Here is a 23,003-nt window from a genome sequence, read left to right as displayed (position 1 = left end):
TGTAAAAGCAGAGACTTAGATGTCACATACTTTAGTGACATCACTTTAGTGAGTGTTTACCCTGAAGGTTTGCATGTGGTTGTGTGTGAATAAGACAGCCTTCATTTAATTCCCTCCTATATCACTTAGCTAGTGCCTAAGATTGTCTCATCGTTTTCAAAAGGGATATAAATAAGCATGTGTTAGGAAGATTAAACACAAACAGGGATGTAAAATGCTTATGATATATAGAATCTTATGAGTTTTTAAGCCATCAAAATGCCTTAAATATTTTTGTTTAATTTTAGTATAAAGCCTTCTATTTGCAATATGAATAGCAGTATGAATTTGCAATATGAATAAACTCTTCTGGTTCAGCCTTTTAAATTATGTTCCAAGTTTGATCATAAGTACTAAAGAAAAACATAGTATATTTTATTACATATGCTTTATTGTATGGAAAAGTATTTCTGAAGATACGGAGTGTCAAGAGCTAAACTAATTAGTCAATGAAAGATGTAATGTAAACCTCTTTAGTGAGTAAGTCAGTGCTGTGCTGTGCTTAGTCACTCGGTCCTGTCCAACTCTTTGCGACCCCATGGACTTCAGCCCCCCAGGCTCCTCTGTCCGTCAGATTCTCCAGGCAGGGATAGTGGAATGGGTTGCCATGCCCATCTGCAGGGAATCTTTCCACCCCAGGGATCAAACACAGGTCTCCCCCATTGCAGATGGATTCTTTACAGTCTGAGCCACAAGGGAAGCAGTGTAAATTAATATAAAATGCTTATTTCTATATGGATTTTGGCATATTTCAAATCTTTGCTCTTAAAAAGAATTTATAATCTAGATATCAAAGTAAGAAGTAAACAGTAAAAGTAGTATAATTCGTAGTTGTTAAGAACAAATATTAATTACTGGACTTTGAACAAGTCAGATTAGCATATGATTTGGTGATGAGAAAAATCCTGAGTTAGGAAACAGACAGTCATTCAACTGAATGTTGATAAAGGGCTAGACTGCAATGAACAAAGAGGGATGCACATGAAGTGGAAGAACAGCATGAGTATTAGGGCAGGAGTGGGAAAGACCGTGATGTGTTTTGGAGACAGTGGCTGGAGACACTTGGAGACAGTGGAGATAGGGCTGGAGATGTTAAGGAGATAAGGCTAAAATGATGAAACGGAGATCCTTAAATGCCTGTTTAAGGACTAGAATTTTTCCTTCCAAGACAGAAAGAGGAAAGTGTAATTTTAACACAGGACAAGTAATTTGCAGGGGTGTACCTAGCCTTTCCTGATAGCTCAGCTGGTAAAGAATCCGCCTGCAATGCAGGAGACCCTAGTTCGATTCTTGGGTCAGGAAGACCCCCTGGAGAAGGGATAGGCTATTCACTCCAGTATTCTTGGGCTTCCCTGGTGGCCCAGATGGTAAAGAATTTGCCTGCAATTCAGGAGACCTGGGCTGGGAAGACCCCCTGGAGGAGGGCATGGAAAGCTTACATGCTGATGTTATTGGCTAAGTCTAGCCTTTACATTGATCTGATTTGTTGTCATATAGCAGGTACTTTGCTCTGACTGGCTGACTTCTACCTCACTTTGCTCTGATTGGCAGACTCTTGGTCTGTACATTGCTCTGATTGGCTGACTTCTAACCTGACCCATTTGGCTTACCTGAAGCCTGTGCATTGCTCTGACACATTGCTCTGATTGGCTGACTCCTAGCCTGAACCTTGCTCTGATTGCCTGACCTCAGGCCTGTACTTTGTCCTGATTGGTGGAATCCTAGCCCATACTTTGCTCTGATTGGCTGAGTCCTGGCCTGTACTTTGTTCTGACGGACTACTTCTTAGACCGTCCGTATCTATGATTGGCTGAATACTAGCTCATACTTTGCTGTGATTGCCTGAATCCTTGTTCTGATTGGCTGACTCTTAGGCTGCTTCTCTGGTTGACTGGCTGACACCTAGACTATGATTGGCTGATTGTAGCTTGTACTTTTCCCTGATTGCCTGACTCAAAGACTATAAATTACTCTGATTGGTGGGCTTCTAACCTGTATTTTGAGCTGACTGGCTAACTACTAGCCAGTACTTTACTCTGATTGGCTGACAGTAGCCTGTAATTTGCCCTTATCATCTGACTCCCAATTTGTATATTGCTCTGATTGGCTGGCTCCTAACCTGTGCATTGCTCAGAGTGGCTAACTCCTATCATGTATATTGCTCTATTAAAGACTCTTAGCATTTCCCTGCACTGATTGGCTGACTTGAAATTGCACACTGCTCTGATTGTCTGACTCTGGATGGTGCATTGTTCTGATTTGCTTATTCCTAGACTGTGCCTTACTGAGATTGGCTGACTCGAGCCTGTACACTGCCCTGATTGGCTGCCTCCTTTCCTGTACTTTCTCTGATTGGCTGACTCCTGCCCTGTCTTGTTCTGATTATCAGAGTCCTAGTCCTATGGTCTGATTGGGTACTACGGAGTCTGTTCACTGCTATAATTGGCTGAATCCGAGCCCACAGTGTGCTGAGATTGCCTGACTCCTGGCCTGTACGTGGCTCAAATTGGGTAACGCCAAGTGTTCTTTGCTCTGATTGGCTGACTTTTAGCCTACACCTTGTTCTGATTGGTGAAAACTAGCCTACCCTGATTGGCTGACTTCTGTCCAGTACTTTGTTCTGATTGACTGACTCCTAGCTAGGTCTTGGCCCTGATTGGCTGACTCTGAACCTGATCTTTACCCTGATTGGCCGAATCTGAGCATGTACATTTAACTGTTTGGCTGACCTCAAGCCTGTAATTTGTCCTAATTGGCAGACACCTAGCCTGTATTTTGCCTGATTGGCTAACTCCTATCCAGTAGTTTGCTCTGATTGGATAACGTCTGGCCTGTACTTTGCACTGATTGGCTGACTCAAAGCTTGCATGCTGATGGTATTGGTTAAGCCTAGTCTTTACATTGATTTTATTTGCTATCTTATTGTATTATGGTCTGACTAGATGACTACTTGGAGAAGGTAATGGCACCCCACTCCAGTACTCTTGCCTGGAAAATCCCATGGGCGGAGGAGCCTGGTAGGCTGCAGTCCATGGGGTCGCTAAGAGTCGGACACGACTGAGCGACTTCCCTTTCACTTTTCACTTTCATCATTGGAGAAGGAAATGGCAACCTACTCCACTGTTCTTGCCTGGAGAATCCCAGGGACGGGGGAGCCTGGTGGGCTGCCATCTATGGGGTCTCACAGAGTCCGACACGACTGAAGCGATTTAGCAGCAGCAGCAGATGACTGATTGGCTGAACTCTATCCTATTCTTTGCTCTGATTGGCTGAATCTGAGTCTTTACTTGGCGCTGATAAGCTGAGTCCTAGCCTGTACATTTCTCTGATTGGCTGAACTCTAGCATACGTTTTGCCCTGATTGGCTGACTCCTATCTTGTATTTTTCTCTGATTGGCTAATTCCCATCAGGTAGTTTGATTGTCTGACTACTGGCATGTACATTGCTCTGATTGGCTGACTTCTAGCCAATACCTTGTTCTGATGGGCTAAACGCTAGGCTATACTTTGCTCTGATTGGCTGACTCCTAACCTGTGCTTTTCTCTTATTGGCTGAGTCCAAGCCTGTACTTTGCCCTAATTGACTGAGTAATAACCTGTACATTTGTTTCTCTGATTGGCTAAAGTCTAACCTGTACTTTGCTGTGATTGGCTGACTCCTAGCCTGTTCCTTGCTCTGATTGGCTGAATTCAAGCCTTTACTTTGCTCTTAGTGGCTGAGTACTATCCTGTATTTTTCTCTGATTGGCTAACTCCCATGAGGTAGTTTGCTCTGATTGGCTGTCTCCTAGCCAGTTCCTTATACTGATTGGCTGAACGCTAGCCTATACATTTCTCTGATTGGCTGACTCCTAACTTGTCCTTAGCTCTGACTGGCTGAGTTCAAATCTGTACTTTGCCATGAGTGGCTGAGTCCTAACCTGAACATTTCTCTAACTAGCTGAACTGTAGCCAGTCCTTTGGCCTGATTGGCTGACTCCTATCCTGTTCTTACTATTATTGGCTGAGTTCGAGCCTGTATTTTGCCCTGATTGGCTGAGTCCTAGCCTGTACATTTCTCTGATTGGCTAACTTCCATCACGTAGTTTGCTCTGACTGGCTGTCTCCTAGCCAGTTCCTTATACCGATTGGCTGAGTGCTAGCCTATACATTGCTCTGATCGGCTGACTCCTAAGCTGTCCTTGGTTCTGATTGGCCTTGCTGGCGCCTGTTCTTTGCCATGACTGGCTGAGTCCTGACCTGAACATTTATCTAACTGGGGGAACTCTAGCCAGTCTTTGGCCCTGACTGGCTGACTCCTCACCTGTACTTTACTCTTATTGGCTGATTCCGAGCCTGTACTTTGCGATGATTGGCTGAGTCCTAGCCTGTACATTTCTCTGATTGGCTAAACTCTAGCATGTACTTTACTTTGATTGGCTGGCTCCTAACCTGTCCTTGACTCTGATTGGTCTAGCCGGAGTCTGTACTTTGCCATTATTGGCTGAGTCCTAACCTGACTATTTCTCTGATTGGCTGAACTCTAGCCTGTCTTTTTCCCTGATTGGCTGGCTTCTGGTGTGTACATTGCTCTGATTGGCTGGCTACTAGCCAGTACCTTGTTCTGATTGGCTGACTGTAGGCTCTAGTTTGCCCTTATTCAGTTAAGTTCAGTTCAGTCGCTCAGATGTGTCCGACTCTTTGTGACCCCATGAATCGCAGCACGCCTGGGCTCCCTGTCCATCACCAACTCCCGGAGTTCACTCAGACTCATGTCCATCGAGTCAGTGATGCCATCCAGCCATCTCATCCTCTGTCTCCCCTTCTCCTCCTGCCCCCAATCCCTCCCAGCATCAGAGTCTTTTCCAATGAGTCAACTCTTCTCATGAGGTGGCCTGACTCCTAACTTGTATATTGCTCTGATTGCCTGATCCTTACCCTGTGCATTGCTCTGATTTTCTGACTCCTATCCTGTACTTTGTGCTGAGTGGCTAAGTCCTACCTGGTAGTTTTCTCTGATTGGTTGAGTCCTGGCCTTGCCTTGCACTGATTGGCTGACTTAAAATTGCTCTCTGCTCTGATTGTCTGACTTGAGCCTTTACATTGGTCTGAGTTACTGACTCCTAGTCTAAACCTTGCTCTGATTGGCTGGCTCGAGCCTGTACTTTGCCTGGATTGGCTGACTCATAGTCCCTACTTTGCTCGATTGGCTAACTCCTTGCCTGTACATTGCTCTGGTTGGCTGGCTCCTAGCCTGCACTTTGCAGTGATTGGCTGACTCAAAGCTTGCATGCTGTCCTGATTGGTTAAGTCAGGCTTTATATTGGTCTGGTTTGCTGGCTTATAATCAGTACTTTTCTTTGACTGGCTGACTCCTACCCAGTCGTTTGTTCTGATTGGCTGACTCCTTGCCTTTATTTTGTCCTGATTGGCTGATTTTAGCCTGTGCATTTCTCTGATTGGATGATTTCTAGCATGTACTTTGCTCTGATTGGCTAACTCCTATCCGTTAATTTTCTCTGATTGGCTGACTCCTGAATTGTATTTGCTCTGATTGGCTAACTCCTAGCATGTACGTTGCTCTGATTGGCATACTCCAAATCTGTACTTTGTACTGATTGGCTGACTTGAAACTGGTATTCTGCTCCGATTGTCTGACTCCATCCTTTGCTTTGGTCTATTTGCTGACTCCTAGACTGTACCTCGGAGAAGGCAATGACACCCCACTCCAGTACTCTTGCCTGGAAAATCCCATGGACGGAGGAGCCTGGTAGGCTGCAGTCCATGGGGTCGCTAAGATTCAGATACGACTGTCTTCACTTTCAATTTTCACTTTCATGCATTGGAGAAGGAAATGGCAACCCACTCCAGTGTTCTTGCCTGGAGAATCCCAGGGACGGGGAAGCCTGGTGGGCTGCCATCTATCGGGTCACACAGATTTGGACATGACTGAAGCGACTAAGCAGCAGCAGCAGACTGTACCTACTGTGATTGGCTTCCTTGAGCCGGTACTTTACGTTGGTTGGCTGACTCCTATCCCCCCTACTTACTCTTATTGGCTGACTCCTGGCCTGTAGTTTGCTCTGATTGGCTATATCCTAGCATGTATATTGCTCTGATTGGCAGACTCCATGTCTCTATCTTCCAGTGATTGGCTAACTTGAAGCCGGTATTCTGCTTTGATTCTCTGACTCTAGCCTGTGCATTTTGCCGAGTCACTGACTCCTAGACTTTACCTTACCATGATTGGCTGATTTGAACTTGTACTTTACCCTGAATGGCTGACTCCTATCCCCTCCTTACTCTGATCGGCTGACTCCTGGCCTGTAATTGATCTGATTGGCTGACTGATAGCCCATAGTTTGCTCTGATTGGCTTACTCCTAGTCTGTACTTTGCTCTGACTGGCTGACTCCTAGCACCTCATTGCACTGGTTGCCTGCTTCTTAGCCTGTTCTTTGCTCTGATTGGTTGACTCCTAGCCTGTGCTTTAGTTACCGAAATATACGTGGCTTCCTGCTGCTTGCTGCTCAAAAGCCAAAAAACAAGCAAGGTTAATGGCTAGGAAAGATTGCTTAATTTCAGATGCTGGAAGCCATGGTGGAAGATGAATGTCTGGCCTGAGGCCAACTCCCCACCACTGGCAACTATTGTGGTAAGGGCTTTCATGGACAGCAGTGGGCTACGAGCAGAAACAGCATATTCAGCTCTGACATTCACCTTCCGATTGCTCATCGGTGATCTGATCAGAGTCATATTGGTTTTAGGTACCCTTAATCTTCAGTTCTAAGGTCCGTTTGTTCCCATTTATTTGAGGTAAGTTCTTGGAATTGTGGCAGCATATGTCGTTGGGTACAGCCTGGTCATCATGAAGCTAACTTTTTCACCCTAGTTTTTGATATCTGTACTCGTCACAGGATGTACCTCAGAATATTATCTGTAGGACTCAAGGTCCTTGACTATGCTTAATGAGTACATTATTATTATTTGGTTTCCTTTACTGTTTTCTTTTGTTTTCATATTTTCTGATGTTTCTGATTAAACTTATTCTTTGACTAAAGGTTTCCACACACAAAAGGCTGACTGAGGACATGGTGGGTGCAGGAAGGCAAGGGTCATAGGGTTCTGCTCTGTTTCAAACCTCCCTTTTCTTGATTACTCTGCAATCATGAATGGGGACAGGTACAGAAGGAAAAAAGGAATATTACTTTGTCATAGTACCTGGACAAGCATTTGAAAATTATTGGACACTACAATGAGAATAATAATCAAAATGCATCTTTGTATTTTTTCTGAATGTATTTTTCCTTAATGGTTAAAGCAGATGTACAGTGTATGTTTAATAGGCCACAAACAGGCTGTGCTTGTTAGCCTAAAATTCAAGATAAATCATGTGTAGGCCAGCATTATTTCCCCATACCTCAGTATGTGAAAATTTCTTCCATCATTTGCCTCTTTTAATTGTAACTCCTTTCAAATAAAAATAAAAAAAAATGATCATCAGTTATTTCTCTGACGTCGGTAGAGTGGCTCTTTTCCCTGCTCTGGATCCATCCATTTCTCTGGGTGCTTGGCCTTGTTTTTGTTTATATATTTGCCTAGTTGTTCATGTTGGAAAACTAATCAGATATCATGAACAGGCTCAGAGAGAGGTATGTTCACAGGGAAATGCTTTCTAGGCCATACATTTTATCATTTATATCCAATTGTCATACAGATATTGTACATGTGCTTTAAGTCATAAACTTAGAGCCAACAGTGCTACACATCACAAGTAGTTATACTCTGTGACCACGTTACTGGATAATATTTCCATCCTGAACATTGGGGTCAAAATATGATTAGAAAGAAGACCAATACTTTCCTTTAAAAGTCTGTTACCAAATTCAGATCAATATTCCACTAGAACTTTGCTCTCTTCATAGATAGAAGGAAAAAAAAATTAGATCGAGAATCAGTTTACTATCAATAAAATTAATTTACCTAATTAAATTTAGTGTAATCTTAATCCTGCCAAGGACAAAATTCATTTTTCAAAATTCCTTTTTCAGACACCTTTTTTTTTTTAATCATCTCCTGCTGCTGCTACTGCTGCTAAGTCGCTTCAGACGTGTCCAACTCTGTGCGACCCCATAGACGGCAGCCCACCAGGCCCCGCCGTCCCTGGTATTCCCCAGGCAAAAACACTGGAGTGGGTTGCCATTTCCTTCTCCAATGCATGAAAGTGAAAAGTGAAAGTGAAGTCGCTCAGTCGTGTCCGACGCTTAGCGACCTCATGGACTGCAACCCACCAGGCTCCTCCATCCATGGGATTTTCCAGGCAAAAGTACTGGAGTGGGGTGCCATTGCCTTCTCCTGTAATCTAAATCCCCACAAATTTGTCCTGCATTTCCCTATACAGAAACAAACACCTGTAGGACAGAAGTGTTATCATCATTCTTTCTCAACAAAAATATTTCCATTCTTTATACCTTCTCTTTGCTGACAACACATATCCTATTTGCCTTACACACTGAAATGGTTTCCTTATCACTTTTCACATCACAAGTTTTAACCCTGGAAAGCATAACAAATCCAAGACACAAGTGACTGAAATGTTATAGCAACGTTTCCGGATTGGCAAACAAAAGAATATATTCCATAAACTTTAAAAACATTCATTTTATCACACCATAATTTTTCTTTAATGATACAACATGCATGTTTAAAAACCCAAACATCTTTAGTTTCCTTCTTTTTCTTACAAGAAGACAAAAGTAGATAGATTTGTTTTATTTGTAAGTGCTTATGTTTTTTAAGGCCAATTCAATAGAACTCCTTTAAAAGTTAACCTCGACAATACTATCCAAAATTAAAAGCCCATATTGACACATGCAGACCTCCGGACAAATGGATATCTCATGGTTTCATCGTTTTTACATTTCATGAATTAGACATTGCAGTTAAATGTATCCATTTATGAATAGCAGAATAGCCAATTTTACACACGCAATTTTAAGCCTTCTCTTTTCTTCCCTTTGGCTTGAAGTTTTACTTATTAATACAAAGATGAAGGCTCAGGCAAAGTGGACATGTTTGTAATTCAAGGACATGATGAGAGTCAACTTCCAACTTTCTTCCAAGCATATTTTTGTTTTAGCGTAGTCTGAAAAAAATGTTTTATCAAGCTAGCCTTCTCTAACTGCACATGCAAAGAGAAACGGTTTTTAGAATTGCAAGAGTTTCATCTTAACCAATTTTCTTAGGAATCTAAAGAATACTTTGCTATATATTGTCCAAAAAAAAAGTTTCTTTTTTTGTTAGTCATAATTCCATGGCTAAAATTTTTCTTAATGAATTGAACCTGAATTTCCCATTTTGCATAAGGCAACAAAATACCACTGACACAAATGGAATACACACACACGCACCAAACAACAGGTTAGTCACAAACCCTCTCCAAGGGAGACTGGTACAGATTCCCAAACACCTCCCCAACATGAAGCATTCCCAGTGGTAGCTGGCATCAGAACCAATTGGCAAAATGCCCAAATGACACTCATCAACGTGAGTGTCATGGTGCTCACCAACGGTCCTCAATGGTAGATAGATGTCAGAACCAATTGTCAATGCACCAATAGCACTGTTCACAAACAATCCTCAACATCAGACACACATCACAACCAATTTGCAAAATGCTGAAATAGCACCTCAAGCCCCAAACAGTTCTCAACATCAGAACCAACTGGCAAGAATGCCTAAATAGCACTAGCACTCACAAATGAGAAGATCGCCCATGTGCACACTGGTGGACTAACCAAGATTTGGAGCTCGTCAGCTCATCTCAAGTCTGAGTTTCCATTCCACCAAGGAAAAGCATAAGTTGGCAGCCAGTGCCAAGCAAGGGAGAAACAGGGAGGATTCTCAAAACAGATGGTTTTGGCAGCTGCTAGGAACGTCCCTGAAATCCCCTACTCTGGGCTAGCTAGCCACAAGCAGCAGGCTCATATGTTGTCATGGCCACAGGTCTCCCCTGGAAAACCCAGGAGAACCAGGTGCCATGAGAGCTCAAGAGCCAGCAGTAGGCAGCCCCAAGATGGGCACCAAAATCTGTTACCAAAAGGTGTGTGGGGTCCGGCTGCTCTCCTCTCAAAAGCCAGTAAACTGGCCAGGTTGTTGTAAAGAAAAGTTTACTTTATTTCAGAGGCCTGCAACTGAGTGGTAGGAGGGCGGATGTCTATCCAAAGATGGACCAGCACCCCCACCCCCACCACTGGCAACCACTGAAGCAAGACCTTTTTTAGATAGAAGGAGGGGACTATATGCAGAAAAAGCACAGTCAACGTTGAATCATCTTGGTTGTCTCAAGTGCAGTTAATCTTCAGTTCCAGGGTCCATTTGTTCCCATTTCTTTGAAGCCAGTTCTCAGAATCGTGGCGGCTTATGTCATGAGAACAGTCTGGTCATCATGAAGTTAACTTCTTCACCCTAGTGTTTTAGTATCTATATGACAGCTTACAGGATGTGGCTCAGAATATTATCTACAGCCCTCCAGAAAGATTTGAAGGTCTTTGACTATGCTTAATCAATACATTATTGTTATCCGGTCTCCTTTGACTGCTTTCCTTGGTTTTCACATGTTCTCATTTTTCTGATTAAGCTTATTCTTTGTCTAAAGTTTTCCACAGACCAAGGGCAGGCAGAGGACATGGTGTGTGGAGGTAAGGACCTCAGGGTTCCTCTCCATATCACTTTGCTCTGATTGACTGACTCTGATTGCCTGTACTATGCCCTGATGGTCTGACTCCTAGCCTATAACTTTCTCTAGTTGGCAGACCTCTAGCCTGTACATTGCTCTTACTGGCTGTCTCATAGCCTGTACCTAATGCGGATTGGCTAATTCTAGTCTGTATTTTGCCATGATTGGCTGACTGCTAGTCTGCACATAGCTCTTTTTGACTGATGCCTAGCCTGTATTTTGCTCTCATTGGCTGACTGCTAGCCTGTGCATTGCTCTCACTGGCTGACTCTTTGCTTGTAATTTCCCCTGATTGAAAGTGAAAGTGTTAGTCACTCAGTCCTGTCCGACTCTTGGCCACACCAGGGACTGTAGCTTGCCAGGCTCTTCCAACCATGGGATTATCCAGGCAAGAATACTGGAGTGGGTCGCCATTTCCATCTCCAGGGGACCTTCCTGACCCAGGAATCAAACCCGGGTCTCCCGCATTGCAGGCAGATGCTTTACCATCTGAGCCACCGGGAGGGATAAATTTTAGAATCCCTGTCACAGAGTTACTGTGGGAATTAAATGAGATCATATAGTTAAAACATTTAATGGTTGCTAGCACTAAAAGGTAATGGCACCCCACTCCAATACTCTTGCCTGGAAAATCCCATGGACGGAGGAGCCTGGTAGGCTGCAGTCCATGGTGTCGCTAGGAGTCAGACATGACTGAGCGACTTCACTTTCACTTTTCACTTTCATGCATTGGAGAAGGAAATGGCAACCCACTCCAATGTTCTTGCCTGGAGAATCCCAGGGACGGGGGAGCCTGGTGGGCTGTCATCTCTGGGGTCGCACAGAGTTGGACACGACTGAAGTGACTTAGCAGCAGCACTAGAAGGCAATGGCACCCCACTCCAGTACTCTTGCCTCGAAAATCCCATGGACGCAGGAGCCTGGTGGGCTGCCATCTATGGGGTTGCACGGAGTCGGACATGTCTGAAGCGACTTAGCAGCAGCACCAGCAGACGACTGATTGGCTGAACTCTATCCTATTCTTTGCTCCGATTGGCTGAGTCCGAGTCTTTACCTTGCGCTGATCAGCTGAGTCCTAGCCTGTACATTTCTCTGATTGGCTGAACTCTAGCATACGTTTTGCCCGGATTGGCTGACTCCTACCTTGTATTTTTCTCTGATTGGCTAACTCCCATCAGGTAGTTTGCTCTGATTGTCTGACTACTGGCCTGTACATTGCTCTGATTGGCTGACTTCTAGCCAATACCTTGTTCTGATTGGCTAAACTCTAGGCTATACTTTGCTCTAATTGGCTGACTCCTAACCTGTGCTTTTCTCTTATTGGCTAAGTCCAAGCCTGTACTTTGCCCTAATTGGCTGAGTCATAGCCTGTCCATTTATTTCTCTGATTGGCTAAACTCTAACCTGTACTTTGCTGTGATTGGCTGACTCCTAGCCTGTTCCTTGCTCTGATTGGCTGAGTTCAAGCCTTTACTTTGCCCTTAGTGGCTGAGTCCTATCCTGTATTTTCCTCTGATTGGCTAACTCCCATCAGGTAGTTTGCTCTGATTGGCTCCCTCCTAGCCAGTTCCTTATACTGATTGGCTGAACTCTAGCCTATACGTTTCTCTGATTGGCTGACTCCTAACTTGTCCTTACCTCTGATTGGCTGAGCTCAAGCCTGTACTTTGCTATGACTGGCTGAGTCCTAACCTGAACATTTCTCTAACTGGCTGAACTCTAGCCAGTCTTTTGCTCTGACTGCTGCTGCTGCTGCTAAGTCACTTAAGTCGCTTCTGACTCTGTGTGACCCCATGGACGGCAGCCCACCAGGCCCCACCATTCCTGGGATTCTCCAGGCAAGAACACTGGAGTGGGTTGCCATTTCCTTCTCCAGTGCATGAAAGTGAAAAGTGAAAGTGAAGTCGCTCAGTCGTGTCCAACTCTTAGTGACCCCATGGACTGCAGCCCACCAGGCTCCTCCATCCATGGGATTTGCCAGGAAAGGGTACTGGAGTGGGGTGCCATTGCCTTCTCCGTTTGCTCTGACAGGCTCGGACTCAGCCAATAAGAGTAAAGAACAGGTTAGGAGTCAGCCAGTCAGAGCAAACTGCCAGTCAGAGCCAGTCAGTTTGCTCTGATTGGCTGACTCCTAACCTGTTCTTTACTCTTATTGGCTGAGTCCGAGGCTGTACTTTGCCCTGATTGGCTAGCCCGTACATTTCTCTGATTGGCTAAACTCTAGCCTGCACTTTGCTCTGATTGGCTGACTTTTAGCCACTACATTGTTCTGATTGCCTGAAGTCTAGCCAACACTTTGCTTTGATTGGCCGGATACTAACCTGTCCTTGGCTCTGATTGGCCTAGCCGGAGCCTGTACTTTGCCATGACTGGCTGAGTCCTAACCTGAACATTCATCTAACTGGCTGAACTCTAGCCTGTACTTTGCTTTGATTGGCTGACTACCAGCCACTACATTTTTCTGATTGGCTGAAGTCTAATCAACACTTTGCTTTGATTGGCTGACTCCTAACCTGTCCTTGGCTCTGATTGGCCTAGCCGGTGCCTGTACTTTGCCATGATTGGCTGAGTCCTAACCTGAATAGTTCTCTGATTGGCTGAACTCTAGCCTGTCTTTTCCCCCGATTGGCTGGCTACTGGCGTGTGCATTGCTCTGATTGGCTGGCTCCTAGCCAGTACCTTGTTCTGATTGGCTGACTGTAGGCTCTAGTTTGCCCTTCTTACCTGACTCCTGACTTGTATATTGCTCTGATTGGCTGATCCTTAGCCTGTGCATTGCTCTGATTTTCTGACTCCTATCCTGTACTTTGCACTGAGTGGCTATGTCCTATCTGGTAGTTTTCTCTGATTGGCTGAGTCCTGGCCTTGCCTTGCACTGATTAGCTGACTTGAAATTGTGCTCTGCTCTGATTGTCTGACTTGAGCCTTTACATTGATCTGAGTTACTGACTCCTAGTCTAAACCTTGCTCTGATTGGCTGGCTCGAGCCTGTACTTCGCCTGGATTGGCTGACTCATAGTCCCTACTTTGCTCGATTGGCTAACTCCTTGCCTGTACATTGCTCTGGTTGGCTGGCTCCTAGCCTGCACTTTGCAGTGATTGGCTGACTCAAAGCTTGCATGCTGTCCTGATTGGTTAAGTCAGGCTTTATATTGGTCTGGTTTGCTGGCTTATAATCAGTACTTTTCTTTGACTGGCTGACTCCTACCTGGTTGTTTGTTCTGATTGGCTGACTCTGGGCCTGTCCTTTGCTCTGATTGGCTGACTCCTGGCCTTTTTATTCCATGATTGGCTGACTCCTTACCTTTATTTTGTCCTGATTGGCTGATTTTAGCCTGTGCCTTTCTCTGATTGGCTGATTTCTAGCATGTACTTTGCTCTGATTGGCTAACTCCTATCTGTTAATTTTCTCTGATTTGGCTGACTCCTGAATTGTATTTGCTCTGATTGGCTAACTCCTAGCATGTACGTTGCTCTGATTGGCATACTCCAAGTCTGTACTTTGCACTGATTGGCTGACTTGAAACTGGTATTCTACTCTGATTGTCTAACTCCATCCTTTGCTTTGGTCTATTTGCTGACTCCTAGACTATACCTCGGAGAAGGCAATGACACCCCACTCCAGTACCCTTTCCTGGCAAATCCCATGGATGGAGGAGCCTGGTGGGCTGCAGTCCATGGGGTCACTAAAAGTTGGACACGATTGAGTGTCTTCACTTTCACTTTCATGCATTGGAGAAGGAAATGGCAACCCACTCCAGTGTTCTTGCCTGGAGAATCCCAGGGACTGGGGAGCCTGGTGGGCTGCCGTCTGTGCCGTCGCACAGATTCGGACACGACTGAAGCAACTTAGCAGCAGCAGCCTGTATGTTGTTCTTATTGGCTTGCTCCTAGACTGTACCTTACTCTGATTGGCTCATTCTAGCCTTTACTTTGTCTTGATTGGCTGACTCCTAGCCCAGTTTTCTCTGATTGGCTGACTCAAAGCTTGTTGGGGGGGGCTGAACTGATTAAGTCTGGCCTTTATATTGGTAGGATTTGCTGTCCCCTACCCAGTTGTGTGCTCTTATTGGCTGACTCCTAGCCTGTACCTTGCTCTGATGGTCTAACTCCTTTCCAGTACTTTGCTCTGATTGGCTGGCTCATGGCCTGTATTTTTCCCTGATTGACTGATTCCTAGCCCCTACTTTGCTCTACTGGCTGGCTCTTGGCCGATACGTTGCTGTAATTGGCTGACTCCAGGCCTATACTTTGTTGTGATTGGCTAACTCCTAGCCTATACATTGCTCTGATTGGCTAACTCCTTGCCTGCACTTTGCACTGATTGGCTGACTTGAAGCTTGCACTCTGCTCTGATTGTCTGACTCTAGCTTGTGCATTGGTCTGATTTGCTGACTCCTAGACTGTACCTTCAGAGAAGGCAATGGCACCCCACTCCAGTACTTTTGCCTGGAAAATCCCATGGATGGAGGAGCCTGGTAGGCTGCAGTCCATGGGCTCGCTAAGAGTCAGACACGATGGAGTGACTTCATTTTCTCTTTTCACCTTCATGCACTGGAGAAGGAAATGGCAACCCACTCCAGTGTTCTTGCCTGGAGAATCCCAGGGACAGGGAAGCCTGGTGGGCTGCTCTCTGTGGGGTCGCACAGAGTCGGATATGACTGAAGCGACTTAGCAGCAGCAGCAGCAGCAAACTGTACCTTAGGCAGTGGCACCCCACTCCAGTACTCTTGCCTGGAAAATCCCATGGACAGAGGAGCCTGATAGGCTGCAGTCCATGGGATCGTGAAGAGTTGTACATGACTGAGCGACTTCCCTTTCACTTTTCACTTTCATGCATTGGAGAAGGAAATGGCAACCCACTCCAGTGTTCCTGCCTGGAGAATCCCAGGGACAGGGGAGCCTGGTGGGCTGCCGTCTCTGGGGTCACAGAGAGTCAGACATGACTGAAGCGACTTAGCAGCAGCAGTGACAACAGACTGTACCTTACCGTAATTGGCTGATTCAAGCCTATACTATGCCCTGATTGGCTGACTCCTAGCCCCTACTTTCCCCTGATTGGCTGACTGCTAGATTGTTCTCCACTCTCACTACTGATTCCTAGCATCTCCTTTGCTGTGATTGGCTGCTTCTTAGTCTGTACCTTGCTCTGGTTGGCTGACTCCTAGACTGTGCTATAGTTACTGAAATGTGAAAATCTCAGCATTCAGAAAACTAAGATCATGGCATCTGGTCCCATCACTTCATGGCAGATAGATGGGGAAACAGTGGAAACAGTGAATGACTTTATTTTTGGGGGCTCCAAAATCACTGCAGATGGTGATTGCAGCAATGAAATTAAAAGACACTTACTCCTTGGAAGGAAAGTTATGACTAACCTAGATAGCATATTAAAGAGCAGAGACATTACTTTGCCAACAAAGGTCCGTCTAGTCAAGGCTATGGTTTTTCCAGTGGTCATGTATGGATGTGAGAGTTGGACTGTGAAGAAAGCTGAGCGCTGAAGAATTTTGAACTGTGCTGTTGAACTGAATGCTTTTGAACTGTGGTGTTGGAGAATACTCTTGAGAGTCCCTTGGACTTCAAGGAAATCCAACCAGTCCATTCTAAAGGAGATCAGTCCTGGGTGTTCATTGGAAGGACTGATGCTAAAGCTGAAACTCCAATACTTTGGCCACCTCATGCGAAGAGTTGACTCATTGGAAAAGATCCTGATGCTGGGAGGGATTGGGGGCAGGAGGAGAAGGGGACGACAGAGGATGAGATGGCTGGATGGCATCACTGACTCGATGGACATGAGTTTGAATAAACTCTGGGAGTTGGTGATGGACAGGGAGACCTGGCGTGCTGCGATTCATGGGGTTGCAAAGAGCCGAACACGACTGAACTGAACTGAATTGAACTGATGTAGGTTCCAACTGCTTGCTTCTCAAAAGCCAACAAACAGGCCAGATTGGTGGAAAGGAAATATTGCTTAATTTAGATGCTGGCAACTGGGGTGGCATAAGGAATGTCAGGCCCAAGGCCAACTCCCCACCACTGGCAACCTTTGGGGTAAGAAAGAGCTTTTATAGACAGAAGGAGGGGGCTATATTCAGAAATAGCATAGTCAGCTCTGATAATCATCTTAGAATGGTCATCAGTGGTTTGAGTCATCTTGGTTGTTTTAGGTATCCTTAATCTTCAGTTCCAGGGTCCATTTATTCCCATTTCTTTGAGGCCAGTTCTCAGAATTGTGGCACCTTATGTCATGGGTATAGTATGGTCATCATGAAGTTAACTTCTTCACCCTAGTGTTTGGTATCTATATGACAGCTCAGAGTATTATCTCAAATGTCTCAGAGTATTATCTCAAGGCTTTGAGAAAGATTTAAAGGTCACTGTCTATGCTTGATCGGTATATTATTCTTATTTGATCTTTTTTGACTGTTTTCCTTGTTTTCCACATGTTCTCATTTTTCTAATTAAACTTATTCTTTGACTAAAGTTTTCTACACACAAAAGACTGGCTGAGGACATGTTGGAGGGTGCAGAAGAAGGATTATAGGGTTCTGTTCTGTTTCAACCCTCCCTTTTCTTGGATACTCATCAGTCTTGTATAGGGACAGGTACAGAAGAAGAAAGGGAATATTACTTAGTCATAGTACCTGGACAAACACTTAAAAATTACTAGACATGACAATGAGGATAACAATCAAAATGCATCTTTGTATTATTTTCTGAATGTATTTTTTCTTAATGGTTAAAGCATATGTACAATGTATGCTTAATAGGCCATAAACAGGCTGTATTGGTTAGCCTAAAGTTCAAGATAAATCACATGCAGGCCAGAATTATTTCCCCATACCTCAGTAGGTGAGAATTTCTTCCAGCATTTTCCCCTTTTAATTATAACTCCTTTCACAGAATGTGTCAATAATCAACATATTTTCCCCACATTGGCAGAGTGGAAATCTTTTCCCTGTTCTGGATCCATCTATGTCTCTCAGTTCTAGTCCTCACTTTGATCTGATTGGCTGACTCCCAGCCTGTGATTTTCCCTGATTGTCAGAGACCTAACTTGTACTTTGATTGGCTGACTCCTAGTCTCTACCTTGCTCTATTTGGCTTAGTACTAGCTGGTACTTTACTCTGATTGTCTGTCTCCTAGCCTGTACCTTACTCTGAATTGGCTCGATCCTAATCTTTGCTTGATTTGCTGACTTCTAGCTGGTATTCCTTAAATCCTAAGCATCAGGAGACATAAGAAGGCCTTCTTAAGTGAACAATGCCCCCTCCCCCCCAAAAAAGAAGAAGAAAACCATAGAATGGAAAAAGCTATAGATCTCTGCCAGGAAAGTGGAGATACAAATGGAACATTCCATACAAAGGTGGGCACAATAAAGAAAGAAATGACAAGGTCTTAACAGAAGCAAAGAGAAAAAGAGATGGCAAGAGTACACAGAAGAACTATGCAAAAAGGTCTTCATGACTGAGATAACCACGATGGTATAGTCACTCACCTAGAGCCAGACATCCTGGATTGAGAAGTCAAATGGGCCCTAAGAATCATTATTATGAAGAAAGCTAGTGGAGGTGATGGAATTCCAGCTGAACTGTTTCACATTCTAAAAGATGATGCTGTTAAAGTGCTACTTTCAATGTGACCACAAATTTGGAAAACTCACCAATGGCCACAGGACTGGAAAAGGTCAGGTTTTATTCCAACCCCAAAGAAAGGCAATGCCAAAGAATGCTGAAACTACTGTATAATTGCACTCATTTCATGTTCTTCAAGGTAATGCCCAAAATCCTTTGAGCTACCTTTGACATTATGAACTGAGAACTTCCAGATGTACAAGCTGGGTTTAGAAAAACCAGAGGAACCAGAGATCAAATTGCTAATGTTCATTGGATCATAGAAAAAGCATGAGAATTGCAAAGCACATCTGCTTTATTGAGTAAGCTAAAGCCTCTGATACTACACTTGATCTTAGCCAAAAGGCCAAGAAGCGATTCCAATCCCAAAGAAAGGCGATGCCAAAGAATGCTCAAACTACCGCATAATTGCACTCATCTCACACGCTAGTAAAGTAATGCTCAAAATTCTCCAAGCCAGGCTTCAGCAATACGTGAACCGTGAACTTCCAGATGTTCAAGCTGGTTTGAGAAAAGGCAGAGGAACCAGAGATCAAATTGCCCACATCCGCTGGATCATCGAAAAAGCAGGAGTTCCTGAAAAACATCTATTTCTGCTTTATTGACTATGCCAAAGCCTTTGACTGTGTGGATTACAATAAACTGTGAAAAATTCTTCAAGAGATGGGAATACCAGACCACCTGACCTGCCTCTTGAGAAACCTATATGCAGGTCAGGAAGTAACAGTTAGAACTGGACATGGACAAACAGACTGGTTCCAAATAGGAAAAGGAGTACATCAAGGCTGTATATTGTCACCCTGCTCGTTTAACTTATATACAGAGTACATCATGAGAAACGCTGGGCTGGAAGAAGTACAAGCTGGAATCAAGATTGCCGGGAGAAGTATCAATAACCTCAGATATGCAGATGACACCACCCTTATGGCAGAAAGTGAAGAGGAACTAAAAAGCCTCTTGATGAAGGTGAAAGAGGAGAGTGAAAAAGTTGGCTTAAAACTCAACGTTCAGAAAAAGATCATGGCATCTGGCCCCATCACTTCATGGGAAATAAATGGGGAAACAGTGGAAACAGTGAATGACTTTATTTTTTGGGGCTCCAAAATCACTGCAGATGGTGACTGCAGCCATGAAATTAAAAGATGCTTACTCCTTGGAAGGAAAGTTATGACCAACCTAGATAGCATATTGAAAAGCAGAGACATGACTTTGCCAACAAAGGTCCGTCTAGTCAAGGCTATGGTTTTTCCAGTGGTCATGTGTGGATGTGAAAGTTGGACTGTGAAGAAAGCTGAGCGCTGAAGAATTGATGCTTTTGAACTGTGGTGTTGGAGAATACTCTTGAGAGTCCCTTGGACTGCGAGGAGATCCAGCCATTCCATTCTAAAGGAGATCAGTCCTGGGTATTCTTTGGAAGGAATGATGGTAAAGCTGAAACTCCAATACTTTGGCCACCTCATGTTAAGAGTTGACTCATTGGAAAAGACTCTGATGCTGGGAGGGATTGGGGGCAGGAGGAGAAGGGGACGACAGAGGATGAGATGGCTGGATGGCATCACCGACTCGATGGACGTGACTTTGAGTGAACTCCAGGGGTTGGTGATGGACAGGGAGGCCTGGCGTGCTGCAATTCATGGGGTCACAAAGAGTCAGACACGACTGAATGACTGAACTGAACTGAAAGCCTCTGATTATTTGGACCATAACAAACTTTGGAAAATTCTTCAACAGATAGGCATACCAGACACCATACCTGTCTCCTGAGAAATCTAAATGCAGGAGAAGAAGCAACGATGAGAACCAGACATGGAAAAATGAATTAGTTCAAAATTGGGAAAGGAGTATGTCAAGCTTATATATTGTCACCCTGCTTATTTAACTTATATGCAGAGTACATCATGCAAAATTCTGGGCTGGATGACTCACAAGCTGAAATCAAGGTTACTTTAAGAAATATCAACAACCTTAGATATGCTAATAATATCATTCTAATGGCAGAAAGCAAAGAGGAACTAAAGAGCCTCTTGATGGAGGTGAAAGAGGAGAGTGAAAAGCTGACTTAAAACTCAACTTTAAAAAAGCTAAGATCATGACATCTGCTCCCATCACATCATGGCAAATAGATGTGAAAAATGTGGAAAAGGTGACAGATTTTATTTTCTTGGGCTCAAAAATTACCTTGGATGGTGATTGCATGAAATTAAAAGATGCTTGCTCCTTGGAAGAAAAGCTGTGCCAAACCTTGATGGCATATTGAACCGCAGAGACATCACTTTGCCCATATAGTCAAAGCTATGGTTTTTCCTGTAGTCTTATATGGCTGTTAGAGTTGGATCATAAAGAAGACTGAGTGCCAGAGAATTGATACTTTCAAAATGTGGTGCTGGAGAAGACACTTGAGAGTCCCTTGGACAGCAAGGAGATCAAACCAGTCTATCTTAAAGGAAATTAATCCTGAATATTCCTGGAAGGACTGATGCTGAAGCTTAAGCTCCAGTACTTTGGCCACCTTATGCAAAGAGCCAACTCATTGGAAAAATCCTGATGCTGGGAAAGATTGAGGGTAAAAGGAGAAGGGGGTTACAGAGGATTAGATGGTTGGGTGGCATCATCAACTCAGTGAACATGAGTTTGAGCAAACTCCGGGAGATGGTGAAGGACACGGAAGCCTGGCATGCTGCAGTGCGTGGGGTCACAAAGAGTCAAACATGACTTAGCAACTGAACAACAAAGTATCACATATATTGTGTATACGAGTTGCCCCTGTTTGCACATGGCATGCTGGCTGTTAACAATATGTGAGTTAAACAAACTTAGTTCTTGTTTACAAACTATTTAAATGTTCTTTCATCCATCTTCTGGAGTTTTTGCATCTTTTTATTAGTGTAACTCTTTCACTTTTTATTTTAAAATATTAGCTATTTTTTTAAACTTTTTATCCTGTATTGGGGTATAGCCGATGAACAAACTATGTTGTGATAGTTTCAGGTGAATATAAACACACTGCTGTATTTAAAATGGATAAAGAACAGGGACCTACTGTATAGCACATGGAACTCAGCTTAATATTATGTGGCAGCCTGGATAGAAGGGGGGCTTTGAGGGAGAATGGATACATGTGTGTGTATGGCTGAGTCCCCTCAGTGTAACTGTTTTAGATTAATCTTTTTCATATGCCACAAGAATTCTTTTCTTTTATTAGGTTAATTTTTCTTATTTACAGTTTATTGATGTAGTCAGAAGATTTGATTTTACTCCTTTTCTCTTACTGTGTATTATCTATGTCTAATATTTCCCCCTTTCTTTTTCATAAGCATATTTTAAAATAATTCTGTTTTTATTTATGTTCAGAAGCTTGGCAGTTAATTTTTATCCTTCTGTTGACTTATTATATAAATTAAAAGATGTGTAATTAAATCACTAGAACGTATTGGCAGGAGTGCTTATGGTGAATCAGATGTATTTGCAATATTGCTGGAGTGAAAATCCAAAGTAGGCTAGTTTTAAATAATTACAGTGGTATCTTGAGAACCTATCATTGATGACTTGTAGCATTTCTGTTTATTTAATTTTTTAAAGAAATACAACGTGACAAATGATCTTGGAGGCACAGACAAAATAAAGAAGAAGAAGCAACACTGATGACTCTGAATTAAAAGTAAAATCGTGTATATCATAATGGTACACCTTAAAATCAATGACACTTGTGAACTATGATATATAATTCCTAAGACCTTTACTGAACCCTCCACCATAAAAAATGAGTATATTAGTAGACTCTGTCTTTCCATCTCTGCTGTCTAATAATTATTTTTACATTACATATAATGTAAGCTCTATAATATATACTTTTAGAGTAATAATAATCTATTTTTGACTTGTCAACTTAGTATTTTATATTTTACTTCCCTCAATGGAAAATGTTGAAATTATTATATTTATACTTTCTCACACCCCATGTCATAATTTTAATTTCTTGTTAAATGGAACCATATGAAATTGCCCATTTTCCAAGGTCAAAACTGCCAACTCTTGACAATTTCATATAGTCTAACTTAATTACTATTATTTTTATACTAAGTTTTTATCATTTTAGCTCACAAACCATAATTTACACACAGCCTAGGAGATTTATTTGTATATAGCAATTGCCTCTGTGTAGAATGTATATTTTCAAAATCAGCTTCCCTGTGGATCTCTAGGGCAAGTATTTTTCTCTCAGTAGGAAGTGTACCCAATACTTTCTCACATAACACACCAACATAAGTTTCTCTAGATCTTTTTCTACTGACCACAAATATGGAGGTCTGGGAAGTATGCTCTCAACTTTGGTGACAACTAGTAGTCTCTTATACAAATGCTGTCTAATTTTTGACACAGAGATATCTACAAAATGTACAAAACTGTGTTAACATCTTGTATGAATTTCTGAAGGTAGATTTGAGTCTGTAATTTCTAGAAAAGTAGAAAAATTTCAAAAACCAGAAAAGCAGTAGTAACCAATTTTGATAAATCAAGCTAGGAGAAAAGGAAAATAAAGGAGAAAGAAAGGTGTAAAATTCAAATCACATTAAGAAAAACAAAATAGTATGACAGAAATTAGACTAAAT

At 43.2% G+C, this 23,003-nt stretch overlaps 2 pseudogenes; one reads left to right on the top strand and one right to left on the bottom strand.

The window, feature by feature from the left end:
- Positions 1 to 23,003, top strand: part of LOC129640268 (melanoma-associated antigen B3-like) — an 84,438-nt pseudogene that overhangs the window by 32,522 nt on the left and 28,913 nt on the right.
- On the bottom strand, positions 18,645 to 18,751 carry LOC129640516 (uncharacterized; annotated as a pseudogene).

Source organism: Bubalus kerabau, chromosome X (genome assembly GCF_029407905.1).
Source record: "Bubalus kerabau isolate K-KA32 ecotype Philippines breed swamp buffalo chromosome X, PCC_UOA_SB_1v2, whole genome shotgun sequence".
Taxonomy (NCBI): domain Eukaryota; kingdom Metazoa; phylum Chordata; class Mammalia; order Artiodactyla; family Bovidae; genus Bubalus; species Bubalus kerabau.
The sequence above is the reverse complement of the archived record's forward strand: the minus strand, read 5'-3'. Positions and strand labels throughout refer to the sequence as shown.